Genomic DNA, 17,327 nt, shown 5'->3' with positions numbered 1-17,327 from the left:
CTTTTCCTTATTTCTCTCTGTCTTCATTGTGTGCTTCCATTTTTTTTTACCTACCTACCTGTTTAGTTTTTGAAAATAGGGACAAAAATAAACATTGTCATCATGATTTACTAATAATCTATTTTGATTTATTTATGGTTCTGTTTATTCAGTTGGCATAGTATTTTTGGGGCATTCTGCTTCTGCTTGAAGGTACAGATTTCCCAATTTTTCAGACAATAGGGGGAAAAAATCCTGCTTTTTATGAGGAACTTCAAAAACTATACATATTACCTAACTTAAACAGTACCTGGATTTGAATAATTGTTTGCACAGAGCAAACAAAACTTCAAATAAATATTAAAACATTAGGAATGAATGAACCAGAGTAGATCAGTTTCATGTAATTGCCTTCTTCCAGTGTTCTAGTATGGATCTAGTTTAATTTTTCTATTACTACTCTGTAGGGAAAATTGTCAGATTTTCTTTCTTTTTTTTTAAATGCCAGTCTCCTCGTCAGTCCAATCCCTCCATTTCTATTATGTGAGCCTTTCTAATCATATTAAGTAGGTTAATAATGGCTCTATAATTAACAGGTCTACATTGCAATGGAATAGCCATACCCCCCCTCAGGATTTATAACAGAAATCTTTTTAATCTCTGTAGAAGACTCATGGCCATGTAAATGCTGATGGGCGGAAGTAATACAAGCATAGAATTTGAGGTTGTTGACAAAATCCCTCCTAACAGCTTCTACTATTTTACAAATATCTCAAAATAATTCCTTGCTGCTGAGACCATTTCTGGAAGTTTTCCTCCTAGACTTTGGAATCATCCATTTGACTTTTTCATTGTTTCCTAGCATCTTCAAAAAATCACTTGGGTTTTTAATATAGTTGAATACCAATAAATGCCCAACCCTTAGCCTTAAAAATGTATTTAACAAATATATTTGTTCACTCTTTCCTCTTCCATCACACCCATTGTTGACTTATTTATTTGTTCATTTAATTTATACAGCTGCCCATCTCACATGTCTGAGTGACTCACAATAAAAAATAAATACATGCAAATAACAAACGTACAAATCACACTAAAGCTATTATTAAAAACTATATTAAGAGAGAAAAAACAGTTGAAAAATGATATGGCAATTAGAAATTTGTCCCTCTAATTTGTAAAAAAAAATAATAATACAAGAAGTATTAACAAACCATTCCTGTGATGTTTATGTGAGGGAGAACCAAATGTAGTTACCGTATTTATCTCCCATTGAGCATGTTTCAACCTTCTTTGATTGACTTGATGTTTTATTTTAACCTGACCCCCTTGAGCTAAGGAGGTAGGCAAGCTCTGATGGTGATATAGGTTTTTGTTTGACAGGTTGATGTTTTTACCCAGTGTGTCATGGGTTGTTGTTGTGGTTTTAATTTTTGTATTCTGTCCAATCATTGCTAGGTAGCTCTACAAGCCACAAATACATAAATAAAGCTTTTTTTATTGTCCTAAAATCTTGGGGTTTCCTTGAGTATTCCAATTTTTTTCTCTTGTTTCTCAAAATAAACAACTTGATCAGATTACCAACTTCCTAGTACTCACCAGCTGAGTTAATTATTAGAGGGAAATGAATGCTTGTACTCAGATGTCAAAATGGTATTCATTAAATATGTAAAATAAATTCCTGGTACATAATTGTTTGTTCCACGCTTTACAAGAAATAAGAATATGACTTGGCTGATCTCAGATGGTTAAGCTGGGTCAATCCTGATTAATTCTTGGAAAACTACCAGGAAATACCAGGGCTGTAGGCTAGACTGGACTGGAAAAAGAACTTGAAAATAAGGCAGTGGAAAACCACTTCCATATTGTAAGAAAGAGAAAAAAAACCTACCCAGCAACATATAAGAAATTTCCAGGAATTGTGTTTGATCCAAGACTTTACTTTTATAAGGAAGCGAACCACTGATGGAACTGCTGTAGTTTGTTTCTCATCAACAGATGGCAGTACGGTAGAAGAATTTAGCAAACTTTTAAAATAAGAGTGAGTTTATTGCTACCTGCTTTTGACATCCCTATCTTCCAATGTTATTTATATATTAATCAGGTTGCCTGTACCATTTTCTTCAAAAATGTTTTTGCACCAACACAGTTTTGATTGCAACAATCCAGTGCGGTAACAAATTGTTTATCATGCTCAAGAAACTGAAGAGAATGCAGAAGCCCAGGGGAAGAGATTTGTCAATTATTTCTGAATAAAGCCAGTATGAAAATTAATTTTCTCTAACATGGACTCCAGTGAAGAAAGTCACTGAGATTAGTTCCATGCATGATGCAAAAATGAATGGGTACAACTTGCCTCACTTTTAACAACCCAACCCACTTTCCAAGGACTTGTCTGGTTTCTGTCTATTTTTAGGAAACATCTTTTATGCTACTGGGAAGAGTTTGCAGTCATCTAGAGCAGTGGCTGCCAACCAATGGGCTGGGGACCACTGGTGGTCCATGAGAAAAATTTGGTGGTCTGCAGAGAAATGTTCCCCCAAAGCAATCCAGGCTGTGCAGGAACACAAGGCTGCACTGCCCACATGGCCCGTTCACCCGCTGGCCCTCACCCTTCGGCCAAGTGCAAACCTTATCTTGAGTAGAGCCACGCAAGCTGGAACTGGCAGGTGAGGGAAATCTGCCCCGGGGTGGCTTGCTGACGTTGTTGGGGAAGTCGGTCCCATATTCCAGAGCTGCAGTAGTCACAAGACTGGCCCTTTGGTCATCCCAGAGCAACTCCTCCAGTCCAAGGCAGGCCGGTGCACCCAGGTGGAGGAGCAGCTGCTCCGGGATGACCAAAGGGCCAGTCCTGTGACTACTGCAGCTCTGGAATATGGGACCGACTTCCCCAACAACGTCAGAAAGCCACTGTCAGTCAAAATTCATATTAGTCCGCGGGATTTAAAATTATGAGTTTGGTGGTCCCTGAGGTCCAAAAGGTTGGCGACCCCTGATCTAGAGGACAAAATTGTTCTGATCTCCGATCTACCAACCGGGCAGATCCAACTGAAGTGAGACAGACTTTATCTGGCATGATTATCTAGGGTGAATTTAAGTTTCTTGCTCCTGAGGAATGGAAAGAGTCCTTTGTAATATCAACTTTATTTCTTATGGGTTACATCACTGCTTCCTTTATGGAGGTGACAGAGGCTGGATAAGAGCAATGGTAAATGTATCTGGGAGGGAGGCCACCAGCCAGGGGTGGGATTGGCGGATTTGCCAAACTACGCAGAATCTTAGCTAGAGGACTGCCCCGAACCCGTGCGAACCCGCAGCAGCCCACCCATGGGGAAGAGGTCCCTATTCTAGGAAAATACTGTATTATTGTCAGGGCTCCCGAATGCTAGGTTGGTCCCCATTTCTCCCTGCCCCATCAGAGTGGCCTCTATCATTTCAGAAAAGCTAGTAAAACTTGGCTGATCCAGAAAGGGAACTTTAGGGAGTGACGTACAGATGCTCCCTCCCCTCTCTACTCCTGTAGCGTTTTGCAGGTATATCAATATCTAGACTGATAATGTCAACTTTTAAAACTATTTTAACCTATGTTACAATGAGGAAGTATTCACCACTTAAAGAGCAGCAGGTAAGTGGTAATGAACATCTTTTTCTATCACTGGACTGTCAAACTCACCCAGTATTTTTTTTTCTTTTTTCTTTAACTGCTTGCCCATATTACATAACACTGAACTGAATAATATCTTTGTTTTATCTGAGCAGCCCAGGAATATTTTTTTTTAAAAAAATGTTTTTAATATTGTAAGTAGAAGTGCTGGCTGAATCTATTCTAGGATCATTTGGGTTTCTGAAATACCTGTGGGTCATTTCCCTCCCCCCCCTCCCCCAATACTCTGTCTGATCTTTGGGACACATGTAAAGAAGTGTATTATCTGTCATGCTCCAAAGCCACACAGTAATTCATATTCTCTTCATTTTGGAGAAGTGGATAATGCTGGAAAAGTGTATTTAGGATGTGTATTTTAAGCATGTTAATATTTCATGAGTTAACAATATACAATATATAGTTGCAGAAGTGAGGACACACTATCATTCACTAGCACAACAGGTCTGGAAATGCAGAATGTACCACTTGAGAAAATAGACAAAACAGAACCAAGATAAAAAGTACCATTGGTTAGTTTACTTGGCAAAAATGGTTGGTGTGTTATCTAACAAAAACTAGGTAATTGAACTATAAAAAATCCAGCATTGCTCATGGAACTAAATAGTGTTTCCTATTTGTCAAAGACTACTATAAATTTGCATTCTTATAACTGCCATTCAAATATTCTTAATTATCCAAATTGTTATTCCTAAATTTCAGAATCTTTTTGGTGATCACATAGAAACAATGCATTATCTCCCAGAAGCATTTTCTGATTGTAGATAACCTTGCCTTATATAAATAACTTTTTCAATGGATATCATAATAGGTTTTGTTTGGGAATCCTTTTTTCCCCTTTTTCTTTTCCTGAAAACAGGAAAAAGAAAAAGAATGCTTTTAGTCACATGATCTATTTGTCTGAGCCAAAATCTTATCTACATAAAGTCTGACTTAGCTTCAGGGATTTAGACAAAATGTCCTCACAGTCCTTGTTTCTTTTGAAATCACATATATGTGCTTTGTTTAAAAACAATTTAGGGAATAAATTGAAATTGTTTAAAAACCTTGCTGGCCCTGTCTAGGAACAATCCAACACTCACATCATTTCCTAAAAAAATACAGTGTTGGAAAGCAATTATCTATTCACTAAGTAAGCCAAAACAATAGTTCCTGATGTTCTTCAGAAATATTTCAACTTCCCCAAGAATCCGGAAAAAATAGTTTCATGAGATGGCGCTATGAATGAAAGTATGACATTTTGGTATGTTGATCAAAGGCTAATAAATTACTATGGATTTGGCACTGGTGCAGAAATGTTCAGTTGGATATGGATAAGAAACAGCTAAGTGCACATTTATTTTAGTACATGGACAAAACTTTGGCATTTGTTTCTACCTTAAGGGGAGAAAAATGGATTGGCCAGGAACAATATAAACTATCTTCCATTTTTATCTTAATAATATAAAATTATCCATTAAAATAACATTATAATCCAAAGAAAAATAGCTAAAATAAATTCCAAATTAGAAAACAAATGCTTTTATAGTTCTTTTCTAACAATACAACAGTACAATTCTGTGTTAAATGTTTTTAAATAGTTTATTCCAAAAACCACCCTTCCAAAAATTTCACATTAAACTCAAAAGATATATTAGATTTTGGTTTAATTTGAATCTTGCCACTATGGTTTGTAACCTGTATCTGAGGATTTAGGCTAATGATTGAACCATGACATTGGGGGCTATTCAAATCATGCCTTTTATGTGGTGGGTACCCAGGTAACGTTTCATGTTGGTTATTAGTTTTTTAGAGTGCATTTTTTAATAATCTAAACAAACATTGTCTTGAGTGGTTAATTAATTGAGCATTGCAAGTGTGTGCTGACTGCATGGGTATTTCTATTTAAAGATAAGCGGCAAATAAAGTTCTGAATGAGTTGCTTTCTATTGTCTGCTGTTTCTATTGTCTATTGTCTACTGTCTGCTATTGTCAGTTTCTTATATCTATTTATTCTATTTATATTTATCGGGCATTATGTTTACTGAGCTGATCATTTGTTAACACTAGTTTGGGTAAAAAAGTATTTTTTATTGTATTATCTAATCATCATTTCCCCAATCAAAAGCAATTACATTTTTGTTGTGTTACTGTGCACATAACATTGGAACAATTTTTTAAAAAGGAGTTTACTACTCATCACTTTGAGTGTGATTGTGTTGTTTTCCAAATGCTTTCAATGTTGTCCAATTCTTAAATGACTTTTTTTCTAAACTAATGAAGTATTGTATAGGGAGAAGAAGGAGTGGCTTTTAAGAACAGGAGGAAGAGGCGCTACAGATAATAGGGACCTGAGAAAATATCTCAGACAAGCCACTCCCTAGTTTGCACAAAGATAAAATCAGAGAAAGGAGAAGCACATCAGATTTGCAAGATTCTATTCCTGTAGCGACTACAACAAAAATAGTCCTGACTTAAACGGTGTTGGTTTCTTAATCTGCCCTACCTTGTTGGCTGATAATTATATTGTGGCAGAAGATTCTAAGAATCATTAAACATTGGTGCAATTTGTCAGAATGCAGTTTTGAAGCGTACCCTATTTTCAATCGGATTAAAATCCCTTATCCTCCCTCATCATTAGCTATGCCATCTGGGCAGGTTGGAAGCTGTATTCTACATTGGACACCTGAAGTTGATAAAATATATTTTAGAGCATTACTTATACATTTGAGCAAGGGAATTTGATCCATTATTGCTCGTCTTCTTGTTGATGTTAACATCCAAGTATTCCACAATCTCAAAGGCAGTTTTAAAACCCTACTGCAGACCTTGGAGCGGGCCAAGGGGGGAGGGTTGTTTCTCTGAAATTCAATCTTTTCCATTTCTTTTTAAAGAATCCAACCCTTCAGTCTCATGATTGAGGACATGTTGAAAGAAACTACAGTTTGAGACCGTCGAGGTAAATAAGGAATGTCAAAATTCAGAAGGCTACGTTGTTTAACCCGAAGGCAGCAGAGAACAGAAATGAATGGAGCAAGGTGAAGGAGTGCTTACAGGGAAATGTCTCACCGGTGAAGACACAAAGAGGGCTGTAATCCTCTCTGCCATTTTCTCCATCATACTACAATCATACTTTCTGGTGAAAGAGGAGGCCAACCGCAGTCATGAGCCAATAAAGTCCCCAAAGGAAGTTTCATATTCTCAGGGCAAAGGTGGCAGCTTGTAACCACTGTCAACAGTTTGTTTCAAACTAGGTCATACAGAAAAAGAGAGGGGAGAAAAAGGAATAGCTCAAGAACACCCAACATACCCAAGTATAATTAAGCACAGTGAGCTGGCTCTGTCATTTTTGGAGCTTTCTGTTTTTGAGATTCCTTTGCAGGAATGCGTAGGACATACAAGACAGTGAACCAAGCCAACCGGATGGGCTGCTGTCCGCTAATTGGACAAGGACCGCCCCCACATCCGGCCACCGGATGACAGATATTACTTTTCAAAACTGCTCCCTCCAAATGAACCCCTGGCTTGAAGACCCATTTATGTCTTTGAAAACTCCTTAAAATATATACTAATCTTCCTTCTTTTTCCTTATCATTCCAGAATTATAATTCTATCCCAGCTAACATGCTACAAAGAAAAGGGGTGTTCGACTTATTCTCCAAAGCATCTAAAGGCAGGACAAAAAAAAACAATGATGGATAGAAACTAATCAAGGAGAGAAGCAATCTGGAATTAAGGAGAAACTTCCTAACAGTGAGAACAATTAATTAGTGGAACAGAAGTTGCCTTCAGAAGTTGTGGGTGCTTCATCACTGGAGGTTTTTAAGAAGGGTCTGGACAGCCAATTGTCTGAAATAGTACAGAATCTCCTGCTTTGGGGGTTGGCCTAGAAGACCAGTAAGCTCTATTCTGAATTGAACTCATATGACAATGTTGATCTTATGGATTTAGGTACTTTCTGTCCCCAGCCAGACACCCGCTCCCGCAAAAAAACAATGTTATACATAGCTCAGTATTTCTAAATTTGTGTTAATCCAGATATCTTCTTTTCCTAACTGTAATTTTTAAAATAATTCTCACCTCTCTTTTACAAAATCATGTCCATTCAGCTAGGTTTTCTCTCCTCTGTTAAATCTATTTATCTTTTCTTCTTCCATGGTATTTGTTTTCAATCCTCATTTTCTTTACAGCAGGATCTTGAAACTGACAGAAAAGTCATTTTTGGTGTCCTCTAGTGATATTGCACAGGCACTCAGTAAGCCAAGCAAGCTCACCTTTTCAATTATCACGCAGAAGCTAGACCATATTGTTAGGAATGTAAGTCACCTAATAGTTGGGTTGGAAAATTTATAAACCAGGATAGACAATTTAATACTGTCTCTTTAAGAGAATGCTAAAATTGTAATTGGGTGTGGTTCCAAAATGGCCATAAGATGGAGCCAGAAACCTGGGTCGTTTAGTACCTGTTCTGTTCTGGAGAGGGTTGCCATTCCTGCATTTCCCTATTGACTATTGACTGATCATAGTTCTTCTTGGATTTGAACTGAACTGTTTTTTTTATGCTGGACTTTGTTATTGGATTATCCCTGGACTGAAAACTGACTGCTTTAACCGTGAATGACTTGGTCTGGTTTTTTTGGACTTTGCTTAACCGTTTACTGGAAGTAAAAACTTACCTTTTACGATACAGTGTATCTGTGTGCTGTGTGTGTGTTATTCTTCACTACTCTCACTATGTCTCCCTGTGTGCGCTCATTCTCCTAATGGGGAATTACCTCAACAGATATAATGTAGATCAGCAGTGCCCAACCTTTGCGGCTTTGCAGACTGGCAGGGGTAAAAAGAGGGGATAGCTACTCACTGTGTGAGTAGCAGGTGAGCGTGCAGGTCTATTTATGTGAGCGGCAGGTCACACACCTCTGCTCGCACTAATGGAGCTGCATGCATGTTTGCCTATTGTTCACGCAAGTGGAGATGCACGCATGCACTTGCCCACTACTTCTGCGGCCCAATTCTGAACATGCCATGGCCCAATACTGAGCCACGGCTCAGGGGTTGTGGACCCCTGATGTAGATGATACAACTAGAGGTTATATTTAAATGAAGAATAGGAAATCATATTTAATTTTATTGCTTGTTGATTCAGCCTAAAATCTCTAATGATCAGAGGTGGTATTCATCAGGTTCTGACCAGTTCTGGAGAACCGGTAGTGGAAATTTTGAGTAGTTTGGAGAACCGGCAAATACCACCTCTGGCTGGAGATTTTACAGTACCCTTCTCCTGCCATGCCCACCAAGCCACGCCCACAGAACCGGTAGTAAAAAAAAATTGAATCCCACCACAGCTGACGATAGTCAAAAGGAGAGTCCAGTCAAAGACAAAAATGGCTTATGGTTTATTCAGTTTGCAATAAGGTCAAGAACATTTCAAACTTCCATTGGAAAATGTCAGGATAACTCCATGTACAGGAAAGAATTCTTGAATTTGAAAAGGAACCTAGACTAATGCTTCTCTTATCTTTGTAAGATCAAAACATTCGATTTGCCAGCTTTTTTAACCCTTCAGGAAATGGAGACAATAAAGAAAAAATTCACATTTTCAAATAAGAAAATATTTTTCCACTAATAATTGTTGTAAGAATCAATGTTTTGAATTACCTCCGGCCCTAAACACCATCTGCCTGCAAAGTGTCCAGTGATAAATATAACACCAATAAAAGATACTTTCAGTTATGTGCTTTCCAGGGATTAATTCTACATGCCATTGCTATATTAAGTCCTATGGAAATATAATATTTCACATGTGTGTGTGAACTTTTTTAAAGTTCAAAAATAGACTACCATAATTTCCAAGTTTTAGGCTGTCTGAAGAAGATACCATTATAAGCAGTGATCTCTGCAGAGATTGGGGCAGAATACATCAGAAGAGAGATGTAATATTAAAAATGTTTTATCATTAAGAGAAAACTTCTGGAAAATGTTACAACGGTCCTTGATTAAATTTAATAAGGCTGTCATCATAGGAGGTTTCAGTCTGATATTCATATACATCCATTATGTATTTGAAATACAAATGTTACTTCTTTTTACTCATATCTTGACATTTTTCAAAAAGAATACAGTTCATATAAAGTCCAAAATAAAATAAGCTATTTGCTACAAAAAAAAAAAAAAGATAAATGGCATATAGTGATACAATTAAAATTGCACTAGAAAGAGTAAACTGGTGCCAAGTGCACAATGAGTTACTTTAGTGAAGGAGTTATGTTTAAAAGAAACAATAAAATGTGGCACAATTTATATTTTTGTCATTGAAAAATCTCCCTAAAACAGGAGAAGAATAAAGTATCCTTCTTACAGGAAGCATGTTTGTTATTTGCGTCTCTCTACATGTGATGGTTACCTATTATTATGATTGAGGGTCCATCTTTATGATGGCTTTATTGGTAATGATATAAACTTTATTATAAGGTATAAAGCAAGAGTTACATACATAGTGCTGGGTAGGTAAGGGCAACGTACATAGATAACACTATCCTAGGTAAGGCTATTAACTAGAATAGGGTTAGGCTTAGACCAATGACTCAGATTAGGCAACAGTAAAGAATAGAAAATGGTCATTTCTGAGCCCAGCATGGGTGTCAATGAAAATGCTTAAAATATTTTCTGTGTTGATGTAATACCTCAAAACTGAAGCTGATTACATTTTGATAACCATTGACCTCCCCATTCCTTTATTAGGAAGACTGTGGAGCAAGATAAAAACCGTGTCAAAATGCTGAGGACAAACATCACAACATCCAACGCACTCTGCTATGTACATATTTTGTTAAGACTGATTCCTATTTCCTTATTTGTTAATGAGCTGACTTACCCAGTTATTCACGTCAGGTTTCCAACACCAGTGAGCTAGATCTGAATTTCTGCCAAGTAGGGTTGGAGGCAGAGATAACAGTCAGCCATGACAATAGCCTTCCTTAGCTCGTTTGCCAAAAACAACCAGCAGAAAGCAGTTAAAGTCAAACTTATCATTTGGTATGAGGAGAATTCTGAGGTTCTGGAAGAATACAGTGAACAGTTGCTTATTACAGATAAACTGCAGGATGGAAGAAAGAGTCATGCTTCTGCTAGAGACTTCTCCCTGACTTGCCATGTTTGTGTATTTTAAAAATTATAACACATCATTGAATCACAGCAACTCTCTTTCTCCGTAGTATGTAATGTAAGTGCATGGGTTGCATCGGGCGTGTACAATGGAATGTGAGAATGCTCTTGGGGAAATGGAAAGAGATGCTGCCTAGGAAATAATCAACAAGAGAGGCAAGAGCCCTTAGAGATTTAATGGTCAGAGAAAGAAATTTAGGAAGGACCTACCCTAATGGATCCAGCAGTTAAAAATGACATTGGGAAGTTCGGCACTTTCAGTCTTGCAAGATTCTCTTACAATCAAGTAGATTTAGCACTTCTAGTCATCTTTCCTATCTGGTTTACCCAGCAGGGCTGCAATCTTGCAAGTCTGAAAGAACAAGGCTTCCCACCACCACATTTAACAGCTTTATCCACTGAGGGGAGTCCTTTCTTTCCCTGACTTTTAAATCACTGGGAATTCCTGCCTCTCTTGTCTAATTGTTTCCTAGGCAGCAATTCCCACCCCTTTTCCCCAAGGCCATTTCATCACATCTACAGAAGACCTTCTCACAGACAGGATCTTCTCTTTGACTTAGCACCCTAAGAGGAAACAGCTGCGTAGGGAACCTCAGCCTCCCAAAACCCTGAGCAAGGAGGATGAGGCCCAACTGATTGGCTGTCCCTCTTCTTAGTACAAATATCTCCTTATTTTTGTTGTCTAGGACAGTGGTCCCCAACCTTTTTTATGCCGCGGCCCGGTACCGGCATCAGCTGGGCGCCATCTTGTTTTGATGAAAAAGTGCTTCCGGTGAGCTTTCTACCCGGAAAAGCTCACCGGAAGCACTTTTTCATCAAAACAAGATGGCGGCGCCCAGCAAACCAGCGGCCCTGTAGGATTTGTTCCACGGACCGGTACCGGTCGGTGGACCGGTGGTTGGGGACCCCTGGTCTAGGAGATTATTTTAGTTGATCGTCTGTTTGCAATTTTTACCTGGCTTTTTTTAGCTTTGTACACTACCCAGTCTGTTGAGTTGCACAGCTAATACATACATACATACATACATACATACATACATACATACATACATACATACATACATACATACACACACAAGGGGGAGGGGAAAACATTAACTCCTTTCTATGCATACATTGTTTTGGCTCTGTCTCCCCCGTCCCTATCTTATCCTTGTCTACTGCTTCTTGTTCTTTGAAGATGCTTTTCTTAATCAGAGCAATTGGTAGTACAGAGACAATTCCTGGCATACAAAGAAGTTTTTCCAATGTCATAGCAAGCTTATACAAATAAAAGGGAAGATGAAAGAGTGATAATTTTCCAGTTGCTCAGGCTGTGTTTTGTTTTCTTTTACATTTTCCTTTAACATTTTATTTTATTTTATTTTCCTTTACCATAGCAGAGGAGTTAAAGGTTTTGGTCCCAGCTCAAGTTTTCCTAATATTCCTCCAAAATACTTCTCAAGAACCCACATAGTGAACCTTCAGTAGCACAGGAGATTTCTGTTTCTCTTAGCAGCCACAAAATTTTGATCTTATTGTGACATTTGCTTCTATCAAGGATGAGGATTATCAGGTCCCTGTTCCATATGTGGCCTGCATGATTTTTGAATCCAACCTACAGCCTCCCTTCCTCAGTATGACAGTAAGAGATCAAGCATGCAAAAATTAGCAACTATCCTTTTTCTCTTAGAAATGATAAAAATGTACAAGAAAAACCTACAGGATGGGCAGGACCTGTTTCCCAAAATGCTGGCATTTAACTATAGGATTTGTTTTCCAAGCTTAGGAGAGAAAAAGATATTTTTGAAATAACAGTCCTTTTGCAAACTATTTTGATTTGCCACTTTATGTAAAAAAAAAGATGGCTTATAAATGGAAAAGAATAAATTTAGCACTGGCAGAAATGTTGGTGGAATGATGGGCTGCCTGATTTTTAAAGTCCTGCTACAAAGCCCTACAAGTTGGAAGTTTTTATTTTAATACTGAAAAAGTTGTTGACTTCGGTATGATGTTTTTAAATGTCGGTCCCTGAGGCCTCACTCTCTATTATTGTCATTTATTTTTGTCTACATAGCATCCTTTAAATTACAGATTGAAAACATGTTTTTATGAATTATATTATAATTCTAAAAGAAACATCATGGATAGAAGAAAAAGCAGCAGACAAGATGGCTGACATAACAAATACTACATTTTGATAACTTTTCCTGAAAAAAAACTACTGTTTCTGTTCAATCAACCACTGACAACCACACAAAAAACCCAATAGTCAATAATAATATTTTGATATATGATCTTTAAATCAAAACATCTATAGATCATTGCTTATTGATTTGTTCATTTTCAATTTTTAATTTGCAGTGAGTGTAATCTTGGATTCCCAATTTAAAACATAATTTACAATCCAAACAAATTTTAAAGACTATGTTTTGAGCATGTAGGCCTCAGGCAGTCATTCATAGATGACCAACCTGCCTAATCCACATTTTCACAAGAGACTATATACCCAGCCTCTTCCTTGGTTAGAAAAAGATCTGGTCCTTTCAGAATAGAGGTCAAAATAACTATGAGGCTGGAATGTGGGGTTTTCCATTTCCCCAAATATCCCCTAATAAATTCCTGGAATATCCAGGAATCTACAGTAAAGTCCAAATAATTTGAAGTAGATGCAATTGTCTGCTTCTGAAAACTATTTTTGAAGTAATTTGTAACAGTCTAGCCAGGAACCTGCACTAGGATTAATTTGTTTTATGGTGCTTATAGTTGAGTGTTTTTGTGAGAATTATTTTTTTGTATAGAATATTTTCTGAGCTCCAATATTTTTCAGTATCTGAGTATATTTTAGCTCTAAAGATATTTGCATTAACCAGAATTACCTTGTGGTCAGCCAAAACATTAGTTTCTTTTTTATTTTTAAATCAAGCTTCTATTTTTCAATAAACAGAACAGTTTTATAATTGACTGCACCTAGATCCCACTTATGTTTTACACATAATAAATATGTGGTGATTGTAAAAAGGGGGCTGTTTTTGAATTGTGTGGTCACAACTACGATCTTAATTTGTTTTAATACCCCTTCTCCACATACTACCTTGCTTTCAAAAATATGATACATTTTCTGGTCTACTGTGATATGCCAGCCCAGCTGGCCTGCTGAAATGGGTGGTATATATATTTTATTACACACACACACACACACCTACCTCAGAGGTATTCTAAGAAACTAAAAATGGTAAATAGCAATAGCACTTTGTGCTTTACAACCCTCTCTAAGCGGTTTACAGTCAGTGTATTGCTCCCAACAATCCTCATTTTACCGACCTCTGAAGGATGGAAGGCTGAGTCAATCTTGAACCTGGTGAGATTCGAACTGCCAAATTGCAAGCAGCCGGCATTCAGCAGAAGTAGCCTGCAGTACTGCACTTTAACCACGGCTCATAAAAGACAACTTTTCGGGGGGTGGGGAATAGTCCGTTAAAATAATGGAGAGTACCAAGAGACTGTTGAGAACAACTTTTTAATTTGCCCTCTAATAATTATTTTTCATCCCACCCACACCTATCCATCATGGTGGCCATTTTGTGGGAATGCCATAAACTTGCTTGAGATTTCAGATGCAGTCATTTATATTCAAAAGTGAAGTTTCTTACTTTAAAGTTATTACTCTCTCAATCTTTTTACCACATTTGTTAAGTGAATCACTCATTGTTAAATGAACCAGATGGTTGTTCACTGAATGCTTGTTGGAAGCCATTTGGGAAGATTGCAAATGTAATCACATGACCCTGAGTCATCGCAATTGTCAACAAATATGTTGCCAAGGACCTGAATTTTGATCATAACACTGTGAATGTGTTCATAAGTGCAAGGACTGGTTGTAAGCCACTTTCTTCAGTGCTGTTGTAACTGATTACTAAATGAATGGTTGTTGAGGACTGCCCGTATTTTAATTGTCCTTTTACAGGACTCCATAGTTCCTGCTATTTTTAGCCCACTATTTTCAGAAAATTAAGATAGATTTTCATTTTTAACTTATTGCTTCATAAAATCATTCTGTTAAGTTGATTTATGATGAGCATTTGTGCCTGTTGCAATCATTATATTTCAATTCATCTCTTTAAGGGGGTTGATCTTGAAACTCACCTCTCACTGCTTATAAGATTTGCGACTCATTGTTCAGACTCCAATCCCATTAAATCAAAGTACTTATGTTTAGAATGATTGCAATTCATGAATGGGCTAAATGTCACCAATATGCATTTCATGCAATCAAGTAACACTGCATACCCAAACTTCTTTATTTATAGCTCAAAGTCTTATTCAAAAGATAAATCTCATCAAATGTCAATGCAGTTTTAATTTAGTGTTTGGAAGAGACCATTTGTTCCAATATAGCTCCCATTAATTTCAGTAAGGATGAAATGAAAATGTGATATTTCTCAGCAAGCGTTGCTGGTTTCAAACATCACAATAAGCCATCAAGAGAAACAATCACTTGGATTTGTGGTGCTTAGCTGTCTCCTGATAGGGGGAAAAACTGTTTTATTTACTCCTATGGAGGATAAAATAAGTGACCTCTTAGTAGATGTTCTTATCTTTACCATTTAATTTCCTATTTTAAAATGTAGGGTTTGTTCCAGAAAAACTAAAATACAAGCAGGATGTATTTGATAAATTGTCTGGATAAGCCTTAAATTCTACTACGCACTATTAAAATGTGTTGGCGTCCCTTCAATACTTTGTAGAAGTACATCTTAAAAAATGCTACTTACTTATAGAACTAAGTTAAAAAATGCTACTAATGCCTGTGTTGTTCTGCCATTACCTATATTTGAAGGAAAGTGAATAGATTTATGTGGAAAAAGTACATGTACCCTGTTTCTCCAACAATGCGGCCTCCCCCAATAGGAAGTCCCAGCATGTTTTATAGGCATGAAATGAAATTAAGTCCCTCCCCCCAAATTAAGGCCTATATTAAAACACGCGAAATGGGGGGGAATGATGGGGGGGCTTGCCGTTAGGAAGTACTTTTGTTGCACACCCGGATATGGTGCTGCCTGCATTGACCCCGATACGAAGTGCCCCACCAATGCCGAGGTCAACATCCAAGCCATCGCTGCCCGCCCGCCCAAAGATGCAAGGGGGGGGGGAATTAAGTCACCCCCGAAAAGACAGCCTAGCCATTTTTGGGGAGCTCAAAAAAAAATAAGACCCGGCCTTATTATATGAGAAACACGGTATGATTTAAAGCCAGAACTAAAAGATTTTGACTTAATCAGGAATGAGCCAAATATTAGTGCACATATGGTAGTTTAGCTGGTTCAACCTACTTGGCTGCTCCTATAAACAAATGAACATCCACATATTTGGTATCCAAATCCAGACCTTTATCTTATCTTAAGTCTTATAAACCAGACTTAGAACAAACCTACTTGAAGAGTAAGCCTACTAAACTGAGTAGCACTTTTTTTGCATAAATATGGCTGTCCAACAATGACATATAAATGAATAACCTATGAATTGATTTTGAAATCAAATCAACCACTCAATGGATATTATTATTATTAATACTAAGGATGTGCAAGACATTCCATGTATGAAACAATAACAGAGACAGATTTACACATTTTAATCCTGATGCAGAACAAAACAAAGCTCACTTCTACACAGAGGCCAAAATACTTTATTCCGGGAGAAAGAGCAAAAGGCTGAATGGTTTTCTTGGCAGCAGCGTGTGGAGGAGGTGTTTCTTTGAGCCAAACCATGGAAACTAAAATGCTTCAAGTTTTGTTTCTGCCAAACCACAGTGAATTCAAAATAGTTCAGCAGGTGTCATCCATATTCAAGAGGAAACTTATTTTCTACTTATGCATCCCCGGGACTTAATTAATATGGCTTATTACAAGCCAAATTCCTAGCTCAGATATCATGAGAACAATGTCATTGAAAGATCTTGCAGAATGCACTAAATCTGAATTCCTTGAATCCTGGCTGAATATGTAAATAAGTGCAGTAGGATGTGATCTTCCTTCACCTCCAAGTTTAAAGCTATGAAACCAAGAACAAAAGTCTAAAACGGATTCCTTCCAAGAACCACCGGAAGGAAATGATGAATTTGGTTACCAGCACAACACTTAAGAGCTGTTAATCAGCTAGGTACCTGATAGCCTATTACTGAAAGTAGCATTGTAAAAGCTGCAGATGTTGGGCAATATATATTTTATTTACAATGCTTTGTTTACTTACCTGAAAGTAATACTTATTGGAAAGTAAACAGGCCAAGCCTTATGATGTAACTCATTTGACTCTTTCAATATTTCTTCTATCTGTGGCAAACACACATGGGATCTCTACGTGCTCCCTCACCTATCATTCACTGTACATCAAGAACAAAATGCCAGGAAATGTTCTCAATCTTCCTGAAAGCATTTGTGGTACATATGGTTCTTAAGTCTAAGAACCAGCATATATATTGCTTAAGACCTCAGTACAAATACCCATTCAATTGTAGACTTCACTGGGTAATTTTAGGTCACCCGCTCTCAGCCTAATCTATTGTACA

Source organism: Notechis scutatus, chromosome 3, assembly GCF_049901735.1.
Source record: "Notechis scutatus isolate UNSWTSFEM ecotype Mainland chromosome 3, rNotScu1.2, whole genome shotgun sequence".
Lineage (NCBI taxonomy): Eukaryota > Metazoa > Chordata > Lepidosauria > Squamata > Elapidae > Notechis > Notechis scutatus.
Note: the sequence above shows the minus strand (reverse complement) of the source record.